This window comes from Oryctolagus cuniculus, chromosome 19, assembly GCF_964237555.1.
Source record: "Oryctolagus cuniculus chromosome 19, mOryCun1.1, whole genome shotgun sequence".
NCBI classification, from domain to species: Eukaryota; Metazoa; Chordata; class Mammalia; order Lagomorpha; family Leporidae; genus Oryctolagus; species Oryctolagus cuniculus.
The window spans coordinates 12594841-12605320 of NC_091450.1; the positions used below are offsets into that span (position 1 = coordinate 12594841).

General features: G+C 49.6%; 1 long non-coding RNA gene across 1 annotated transcript in view; it reads left to right on the top strand.

The window, feature by feature from the left end:
• The window catches only part of LOC138846924 (uncharacterized), a 137671-nt gene extending 127736 nt beyond the window's left edge, over positions 1-9935 (top strand). Inside the window, exon 9 of the long non-coding RNA XR_011384434.1 lies at positions 6706-9935. This is a non-coding gene — a long non-coding RNA (uncharacterized lncRNA). The remainder of the gene's footprint in view (positions 1-6705) is intronic.
• Positions 9936-10480: the final 545 nt, after the last annotated feature.

Genomic DNA, 10480 nt, shown 5'->3' on the forward strand with positions numbered 1-10480 from the left:
GGACAGATTCGAGGGCTCCAGGCCCCGACACAGAGGAGACTGCAGTGCACCCAGGGCAGTGACTACGTGCACCTGATGGGCATGGTGCTTGAGAAGCTGCACATTCCAGCCTGCGTGTTCTCAGGGGACCCCCGAGCAGCTGTCTCTGCTTGTATTAGTTACCTGCTCCTATAATGAAATGCCCGAGACTGGGTACTGGATGGAGAAAAGAGGTTTATTCGTCTCACAGTTCTGCAGGCTCGAGGGCATGGTGCCAGCTCTGGCTTGGCTCTGATGAGGGCTTGCGGCAGATGACAGTATTACAATGGCGAGAATGTATGCTGGAGGGAGGGGTTGAGGGGGCACGGGGGCGAGACCAGAAGCCAGGGAGACCAGCAGCAGGAGGGGCCGGGCTTATTCTTATTCAGGGTGAGGACTACACTAGTCTTCAGAGGACAGCACCCCCAATGACCTTCCTCCATGCCCTACCTCTTTTTTTTTTTTTTTTTTTTTTTTTTTTTGACAGGCAGAGTGGACAGTGAGAGAGAGAGAGACAGAGAGAAAGGTCTTCCTTTGCCGTTGGTTCACCCTCCAATGGCTGCCGCAGCTGGCGTGCTGCGGCCGGTGCACCGCACTGATCCAAAGGCAGGAGCCAGGTGCTTCTCCTGGTCTCCCATGGGGTGCAGGGCCCAAGCACTTGGGCCATCCTCCACTGCACTCCCGGGCCACAGCAGAGAGCTGGCCTGGAAGAGGGGCAACCGGGACAGAATCCGGCACCCTCACAGGCACCGCAAGGCGGAGGATTAGCCTATTGAGCCAGGGCGCCGGCCGCCCTACCTCTTAAAGGCCCCACCACTTCAGTAATGCTGCCTTGAGGTCCAAGCCTCCAGCATGTAAACAAGAGGAGGAGGGGATGGGAGGAGGGGGAGGGAAGGGGAGGGGAGGGGAGGGGAGGGGAGGGGAGGGGAGGGAATGAGAAACAAAGTGCAGAGCAAAATGCAGCGTATGTAAAACACATGTAAACTGTGGCATTGATTGTATACCTCCAGGAACAGGAGACTCACTAGCTTAAAGACAATTGAGCCCTTCCCTGGTTTCCCCCGAAGCTCCGAGTGTCCCAGAGACTCTCCTGAGACGAATTCCCATCGCCACCCCTGATTCTTAACTATGAGCTCTGACCGATGGAGGAGGAGAGGGCTGGCCAGCAAACTGTGGGGCTGTGGGGGAGAGGAGCAGTTTCAGTACACCCCAACTCCAGTCAGCAGGTGGCCCAAGGGCTGCCTCATGCATTGCACTCAGAGAGCAGGGAGTCAAGAGACCAAAGGTGGGCAATCCCGTTGACTTGGGGTCCTCTTTGGAGAGCCCAGGGAATTTCTACTCTCCCTTCAAAGCAAAGCACACAGGTGATATAGCATTGAAAAAGTGGCCATGTTTCAATAAAACTTTATTTACAATATCATAGGGCTATAGAAGGCTGAAAAATGACCACCTCTGGTTGAGACCAATGTGTTCAGCTGAAGAAAGTGAGATCTTGTTTTGACCAAAAGCAAAACAAAGCAAAATCCCTTAATATCTAACAGTTATTTGACAAAATATGTCCTCAATAATTGTTTGGGGGGCCTGTGCTATGGCAGAGGAGGGTAAGCCTCCGCCTGTGGCACCCACATCCCATATAGGTGCCAGTTTGAGTCCCGGTTGCTCCACTTCTGAACCAGCTCTCTGCTATGGCCTGGGAAAGCAGTAGAGGATGACCCAAGTGCTTGGGTACCTGCACCCACGTGGGAGATCGGGAAGAAGCTCCTGGCTCCTGGCTTCGGATTGGACTAGCTCTGGCCATTGCAGCCACTTGGAGAGTGAACCAGAGTAATGGAAGACCCATCTTTCTCTGTCTCTCCCTGTCTCTGTCTCTAACTCTACCTCTCAAATAAATAAACAAAATGTTTTTTTTTTTTAAATAATTGTTTGGTACATGGAATAAAATCCTTGTAGGTCAAGTTCTTTTGTACAACAGAAATCAGTGATAATAAATATGTTGTTCAAATTCGTGCTCCTGCTGACAACAATAAAAGTTGGATTGTTTGATTTTCAGCATAGCAACGGGTTGAACCTAACTGAGAAAAGCTGGAGATATACAGATATCTACATCTCTTCCTCCAATATCCTTGACCTTTCTGGCCATGTGTTTTGTCTTGGAGGATGCTTTGGGGATTTAGACCCTGTGGTGGATTTGGTTGCGATGCAACAATACTGAAGACCTGGTTGATGCTGCAATTTAGTGGCGTGTGTGTGAGAGATGAAAGGGTGAAGTCGGTGTAGTTCCATTTTACCCATTCTGTTCAGTTGAAATGGGGACCTTTAAAATGTCATGCCCTGCAGTCACACACCAGAATTGTCTGCTCTGATGTGGCCTGCGTGCTTGGGATTCAGACGTATCCCTGCTTCCGCTACTTTCTGGTCTTGTCAACTCAAGAAAGCCTTTTTGATCCCCTGGGCCTCAGTTTGCCCACTGTGAAATGGGGAGAATAGTAGTTACCTCAGGAATATTTGGGGATCAAATGAAATTATGGAAGGGAGGCACCCCGTATTGTTGGGGGTACAGCACAGTAAGGGCTTCATTGTTAGGGATGATATTTTATTGTGGTGGCAGCTGCTCCCCGACCACTCTGAGCTCATGGAATTTGTGTAGCTGTGTTAGTCCCTCTTCTTATTAATGGGTGTTTGTGAGATTATGGCAAATGTATCAGTAAAAGGGACCAAGGCGGGGGGGAGTGCTTAGCGTAGTGTCTGGTACTCATTCAATTAAAAAAAAAAAAAAAACCTGAGGGATGACAGGCCCCCCTGTCCAGGGTGTGAACATGCCAGCTGCAATGGGACAGATTGGTTTGCCCAGGTGTGACAAAGAGTGACATTCCGCAGAAGTCAGTGTGCATCACTGCAATTCTGGGGAGACTTCAGTGGGACCCCACAATGCCACTGCTGGAAAACCCTGCGACCCTCCCTCCATACCTTTTTTTCTTGCACGCTGCATTTTGCTCTGCACTTTGTTTCTCATTCCCTCCCCTCCCCTCCCCTCCCCCTCCTCCCATCTCCTCATCCTCTTCCCTTTCCCTCCCCCTCCTCCCATTCCCTCATCCTTTTCCCCTCCCCTCCTACCCCTTCTTTCTCTCTGCTTTTCTTTGTCTTCCCTCCCTCCTTCTTTCCCTTCTTTCCATCCACACCTCCAAGCTTGCTCTGTGCTACTCGGACTTGAGGGCACCAGCCATAGCTGGCTTCATGGAGGAAGCCCCTTGAGTTTCCTTGCCTGGAGTGCAACAATGACAACGTGGGTCCCTGCAGCCTTTTCTAGCCCCTGCACACAAGCTGTTCCAGTTCTGCTGTGCTGGAGTCTTCTGAAAGCTCACCTGAGCCTGGTCATGCCTATTGCCGGAGCACTTAGAAGCCTTACTCCTAGGACTTGCGTAGCTTTGGGCCTGGCGGGCTCCCTTGTGCCCCGGATGAGCCGCTTGCCCCATGAATCCTCTCCTCCAATTAAAGCTCTCACCACCTTCTCCAGCACCTTGGTTTAGTTTCTGTGGCTGGCCTCAGTCCCCGACTCACTCACCTCTTCTGCAACAGGAAGGGCATCTGACTTCCTGTCTTGCTCTTCAACCATTCGCTTAGAAGGCTTAGAACCTGGAACCGCAATGGTGCTGATTGCCCGACTTCCGGCATCATTGTTGCCTGGATCCTCCCAAAGTTCTCCCTCATCTGAGCAGAGCCCCATGAGAGCTGCAGATGCCAGGACTCTTACCTGGGATTTTTTTTTTAAGATTAATTAATTTATTTGAAAGTCTAAGTTACACAGAGAGAGGAGAGGGAGAGAGAGAGGGAGAGGGAGAGGGAGAGGGAGAGGGAGAGGGAGAGGGAGAGGGAGAGGGAGAGGGAGAGGGAGAGGGAGAGGGTCTCCCACCTGCTGGTTCACTTCTCAATTGGCCGCAACAGCTGGAGCTGCACTGATCCGAAGCCAGGAGCCAGTAGCTTCCTCGGGGTCTTCCCACAGGGGTGCAGGGTCCCAAGGACTTGGGCTATCTTCTACTGCTTTCTCAGGCCATAATAGGGAGCTGGAGTGGAAGTGGAGCAATCGGGACTTGAACTGGCACCCATATGGGATGCTAGCACTGCAGGTGGTGGCTTTACCTGCTATGCCACAGAAGCTGGCCCCATACCTGGGATTCTTATGCTTACGTTCTACACAGCACACTGCAGACCTCAGCCTGGCCCTACTCCCTCTTCCCTAAGTCTCTGTCACTCCCCAGGCTCTTTGACAGGTCTCTTCCTCCTATTGGAGGCCAGGATGCCAGGTGATGGGCTGGGCTTGGGGTTGCTATGCCTGGCTATGGGTGGGGGAGTGAGCAGATGGAAGGAGAAATCAGGACCTCCTGGTTCAACCGAGGCGTATAAATCGCCAGGCTGCTGTGAAGCCTTTTAAATGTTTTGACAATCCCCAATCCATCAGAGCCTTTAATTGGGTTTTGACTGAGTTGTTCTATATGTAAATACCAGTTACTGGTGAGGTTGTTTATAGCCAAACTGTCTGTTTATGCAAATTGTGTTCCAAGATCACAGCGTTTTCATTGCAGGATAAAAACATTCCTTTTATTTAATGCCAAAATTGCTTCCTCCTTGGGCAGGGGTTTATTTTCCTCGTTGGCTTTTTAAATACAGCAAAGCAATTAGGTAAGCCGACAGAGAAGTGGCTCTTATCCAGGGGAGGTCAGTGAGGGGCAATGCAGGTGCTGCTTTGGGCGCCGCGGATTCATGGGATGTGTTCTCAGCAGCTCATCTTCCCTCCTGAAACAGAGCCCTGTTGAAGGATGGGGAGTGCGTTGCCCCTTGGAGCAGCTTGGCCCATGCTTGGGCAGTTCTGCTTAATACGACGAGATGGTTCTATGACTCACTGCCAAATGTCCAGAGATACAGATGAGTGCTCCATAGTTCAGGCAAAGACAAGACGCTCTGCAGACAACCAGAGTAGGAGCAGGGTTACTGCCAGGTGGAGGAGCAGACTTGCCAGGCCTCCTGGTCCCATAATTTGACCCTCAAATCCCATGAAGGTACCCAACTTCTTCAATAGGTTCTCCAGAAGATTCTTTTTGCATTTTTGGCTTTTTTTTTTTTTTTAATTACTTTCTATCCTTTCCCAAGGTGGGAATGCTGGCTATGCACATGTTGGCCACTAGGTGCCAGTAATGGATTATGACCCCAGCTCATTCTTGCGTGCTTCCGTCAAGGGAGGTTGATTCCAAAGTCAGGTTTCCAGATGGCTCTGTCCAGGCTCTCCAAACAGGTCCAGGCTTAATGCATCCTCAGCGTATTCCTGAAGACTGATGCCAACCCCTGCTTCTCTTTCCAGTCTCATTTCCTGCTACTCCCTGCCTCACGCCATGCACTTCAGCCCTGTACAAGTACCTGCAGTTATACAAGCCCATCAGAATCTTTTTGGGCTCACTGCATTTCCCCATAGGCTCTTGAAGCCCAAGGCCTGCATGTATTTCTTACTTAGCCTGCAACATTCTCTCGGTCTGTAGTTGTCTATTAGGGCATCTTTGTAAATCACCAGACTAGGAGATCTTATGGTGGTAAAAACTAAGTCTATCAATTTCTATTTCCCCAGTGCTTAGTAGAAGACAGTCTTAGTAGAAGGTGAATCTTTGGCCTTAATGCATACTTGCAGAATGAATAGCTGAATGAGTGAATAAGTAAATGAAAGAATAAATGTTAAATGAACTCCTGGCTACAGCAGTTGGGGCTCCAGCTTTTTCATTTAAGGCAAGTTAATTCCAAACATTCTACCTGCAGGTGTAGCATGAATACCCTCTCTGAAATGATCACCTCGGTTTTGAACTCACCACTTGGTGGAATGTACTGTTTTCTGACACTGTCACTTTTATTTATGCATTGTCATGCTTTACCCCTCCCCTCCCCTCCCTTCCCCTCCCCAGGGATGTAAACTCCACAATGACAGAGTTGATCCCTAAGATCTAGCTCAGTACTTAACACCTTCTAGATAGTTGATAGAGGTTTGTTGAATGAACAGATGGCTTTGCTTTGAAAGGGGACAGCGTGTAGAGGGTTTTCAACCCCAAGAGACTTCATGCAATAAAACAGTGGGGAAAGAGAAAGGTTTCCCTATGAATAGCTTGGCTGGGGTTGGGCTAGGGCAGGCTGTGGCATCTTGGCATCTTGCCTGCAGAGAGAAGCTTCCCAAAGGAAACGCAGCAGATCTTTGTATGCCTGCTGCTTGTTTGGAAATCTTGGAGGTTGAGAGAGCTATGGAAGGTCTAGTCTGTGCACTGGCACCCAACAGGTACTCATGACATTTTACAGGGCTAATGAGAGAAGACAGCACATAATAACAGTCACAAGAGTCGGTTATTGTGCGTTTCCTTTGGGCTAGCTACTACTGGAAGTGCCTTAGTGTGGACTGCTGATTCTTTGTCTTGGCCCTCATAGGTACATACCATTATCATCATTATTTTTGAAAATTTATTTGTCTATTTGAAAGTCAGAGTTAGAGAGAGAGAGGGAGAGACAGAAAGTGGTCTTCCATCCATTGGTTCACTCCCCAGATGGCCGCAAGGGTCAGCACCGGGCCGGGCTGAAGCCAGGAGCCAGGAGCTTCATCTGGGTCTCCCACATGGGTAACAGGGGCCTAAACACTTGGAACAGCTTCTGCTTCTTTCTCAGCCCATCAGTAGGGAGCTGGATCGGAAGTGGAGCAGCCGGGACGTGAACTGATGCCCATATGGAATGCTGGTGTCGCAGGCTGTTGCTTTACCCTCTACACCACAACGCTGGTCCAGGTACATTTATTTTTCTAAAGATTTACTTATTTATTTGAAAGGCAGAGAGAGAAAGAGGTGGGGAGGGAGATCTTCCATATGTTGGTTCGTTGATCAAAGTCTGGAGCTGGAACTCCATCCGGGTCTCCCGTGTGGGTGCAGGGACCTGTGAACTTGAGCCATCACATGCTGCTTCCTGGGATGTGCCTTAGCAGGAAGCTGGAATTAGAAGTGGAGCTGGAACATGAGCCCAGGCACTTTGATAGGAGGTGGGGGCTTCCCAAGCCGTGTCTTAATAGCTGTGCCAAACGGCTGTCCCTCCGGAGCTAACTTACCTAAGGTCACAAAGACAGGGATGGACAGACTCGGGCATTAGTTCCCCTGCTTTTGACCACCATACTTACCAAGCAATGACGTAATGCTGGCTTCCTCCTGTCAGCTTCCTAACCATCCTTCCCATCCTCAGAGGCTTGTTCTACCTTGCCCAGTATCCAACACGCTTCAGTCACACATCTTCCTTTGGTGTGTCTTAAAAAAATTACTTATTTATTTTTGGCCAGCACTGTGGCATAGCAGGTAAAGCTGCCGTCTTCGGTGCTGGCATCCCCAATGGGTACCAGTTTGAGTCCCTGCTGCAGTAGGACTCGAACCGGAGCAGGGACTCGAACCGGTGCCCATATGGGATGCCGGCATGGCAGGCAGCGGCTTTACCCGCTATGCCACAGCGCTGGCCCCGGATACAGGCATCTTAACCACTGAGCTAAACACCCACCTCTTCATCTTGCCTCAAGGAAGCAGCTCTTACCTATGGCCTTAAAATGTGTTCTGTTTGACCCGAGAAGTGTTTTAACATTAAGAGATTGTACACAGAAATCTGAATATACAGGTTAACTTTGGGAAGACAGATCACAAGAAACGGCAACAGCTAACCGATCAGTATCTGGGCCACTTAAGAAACAAGCACTCTACATAATGCTGTCGCCACCATTCCCTATGGGCTCACATCCAGGCTTCTTCGCTGGTCCACGTTCCTTGCCTGACCTCTGCAGGCCTTGGATGTGGTGACTCCTACTTGGCAACCGATGCACCTGCTGTGCCTATCACAGTGGACTGAGGACATGAGAAAGATGCCGCCCCCCTCCCCCATAGGCGCTCCTTTTATCTGTTAACCTCTGGGGCATTTTTATTTTCCTTGGGAGCTCAAAGCAAACAAATTGTCTAGAGATGTTTTTAGAGCTCAGATTCAGGGGACCGAGGCCTAGGGTGAGATTCTGTCTCACCAGGTAGTGCTGAGTCCCACGTGGTGCCAGTGGTGCTGGGACAATGAGGACGAGACACCCTCACTGCCGTGTTCACTACAGCACCGTAGGGATGGAATCAACCGATGTGTCCATCTGACGTATGGAGTAGAAACATTACTCAGTCAAAAAAAAAATCCTATCATTTGTGGAAAATGGATGGATGCAATGAGAGGATGGTATGTTAAGTGAAATAATTCAGACGTACAACCACAGAGCCTGTACGTTCTCACCACGTGCAGGAGCGAAGGTAAGGGGTGGGAGAGCAGGTGGGGGCTGAAATGCAGTTAGAGAGAAGGGATCAGATCTAGAGTTCCACAGCAGGAAGGCAGACCACGGTTTACTGCACCCGATTGTGCATTTTATGGAGAACCAGAAGAAAGGCGCTGGAAGGCTCCAGACACAAAGAAGTGACAAGGAGATAGACATGCTGATGACCTTACACACCTGGACTGAATTAGCACACTGCACCTTGCTGCTGTATATTTATTAGATGCAATGAAAAAGAATGTTAATATACAATGAGACATGTCTTTTTTTAAGACTGTATTTATTTGTTGGAGAGGTAGAGTTACAGACAGATGGAGGGAGAGACAGAGAGAGGTCTTCTATCTGCTGGTTCATTCCAAATGGCCACAATGGCCAGAGCGGAGCTGATCTGAAGCCAGGAGCCAGGAGCTTCTTCCAGGTCTCCTATGCGGGTGTAGGAGCTCTAGGACTTGGGTCATCTTCTACTGCTTTCCCAGGCACATTAGCAAGGAGCTGGATTGAATGAGGAGCAGCCAGGACAAGAATCAGTACCCATATGGGGTTCTGGGGGCCTAGTCTCCTATACCACATTCTTGGTCCGAGACATATCTTTTTTTTTTAAATTTTAGATTTAAAAATGTTTATTAGAATCAAGGACCTACAGTCAGAGCAGCATGGAGGGGGGGCTTCCAAGAGAGGAAAACCCAAAGGGGACTGGTGGCAGTGTGCTTTTGAAGGAAAAAAAAACCTTGGCATTCAGTTACCAGCAAGGACAAAAACCATCCAAAGACCTCATTCACAGTTCTCCATCCTGTCTGGCCTGCTAAGGGTGGGGTAGATAACTTGTTTTCACAATGAGCTGTGAGCTCAGGAGGAGCTCCCTTGCCATTCTCATGGTAAATTTGGAGATTCTGAAGGAAGGAGGGCAGCCTGTTAGTTCTTGCTAAAGGTAACGTTTTGGGGAAAGAAGCAAATATTTTATACCCCAAATTCCACTGGGATCCCCTGACTATCTGTTAACCCATCTGACTCCTCACATTCCCTCCTCCCGGATGGAAGCCCTAACATCTGTTAGGGGGAACTGGGCGATGATTGCTCTGGCTGCTTCATGCTGAAAAGGGGCGTCTTTGGGAAGGGGAGTCAGGGCAGGGTTGCAGCAGGAGGTGGCTTCTCGGGGCGGGGGATGCAGTGTCAGCTGCGGAAATTGCTTCCTTCAGAGGTTTCATGGAACAAGTCTTCTTAAAAGAAGCAGGTTTTGGGGCTGGCACTGTGGCGCAGCAGGTTAGTGCCTAGGCCCGAAGTGCCGGCATCCCATATGGGTGCCGGTTCAAGATCCAGCTGCTCCTCTTCCAATCCAGCTCTCTGCTATGGTCTGGGAAAGCGGCAGAAGATGGCCCAAGTCCTTTGACCCCTGCACCCATGTGGGAGACCCAGAAGAAGCTCCTGGTTCCAGGCTTCAGATCAGCTTAGCTCCAGCCGTTGTGGCCAATTGGGGAGTGAACCATTGGATAGAAGACCCCCTCTATCTCTCTCTTTCTCTGCCTCTCCTCTCTGTAACTCTTTCAAATAAATAAATCTTTTTTTTTTAAAGAAGCATGTTTTAAAGGCTTTTAAAAATAATACCTTTGCTACTTTTTTCATTTGAAAATACATTTTAACCAATAATTTTTTAAAAATTTACTTATTATTTATTTTAAAGACAGAGTTAAAGGAGACAGAGGCAGAGAGAGAGAGAGAGAGAGAGAAAGAGAGAGAGAGGTCCTCCATCTGCTGGTTCACTCCCCAGATGACTGCAACAGCCAGAGCTGCACCAATCTGAAACCAGGAGCCAGGAGCTTCTTCCGGGTCTCCCACGTGAGTGCAGTGGCCCAAGGACGTAGATCATCTTCTACTGCTTTCCCAGGCCATAGGCCATAGGAGAGAACTGGATCAGAAGTGGAGCAGCCAAGACTCAAACCGGTGCGCATATGGGATGCTGGCACTGAAGGCGGCAGCTTTACCCCCTATACCACAGTGCTGGCCCCTAACCAATAATTACAGTTGCAGGCCCTCAGAAGTCCCACACGGGGTGTGGCACGGGCCATGGAGATTTCCTGGTGCCATGGAGAAGGACCAGGAGGCCCAGAGAGGGGA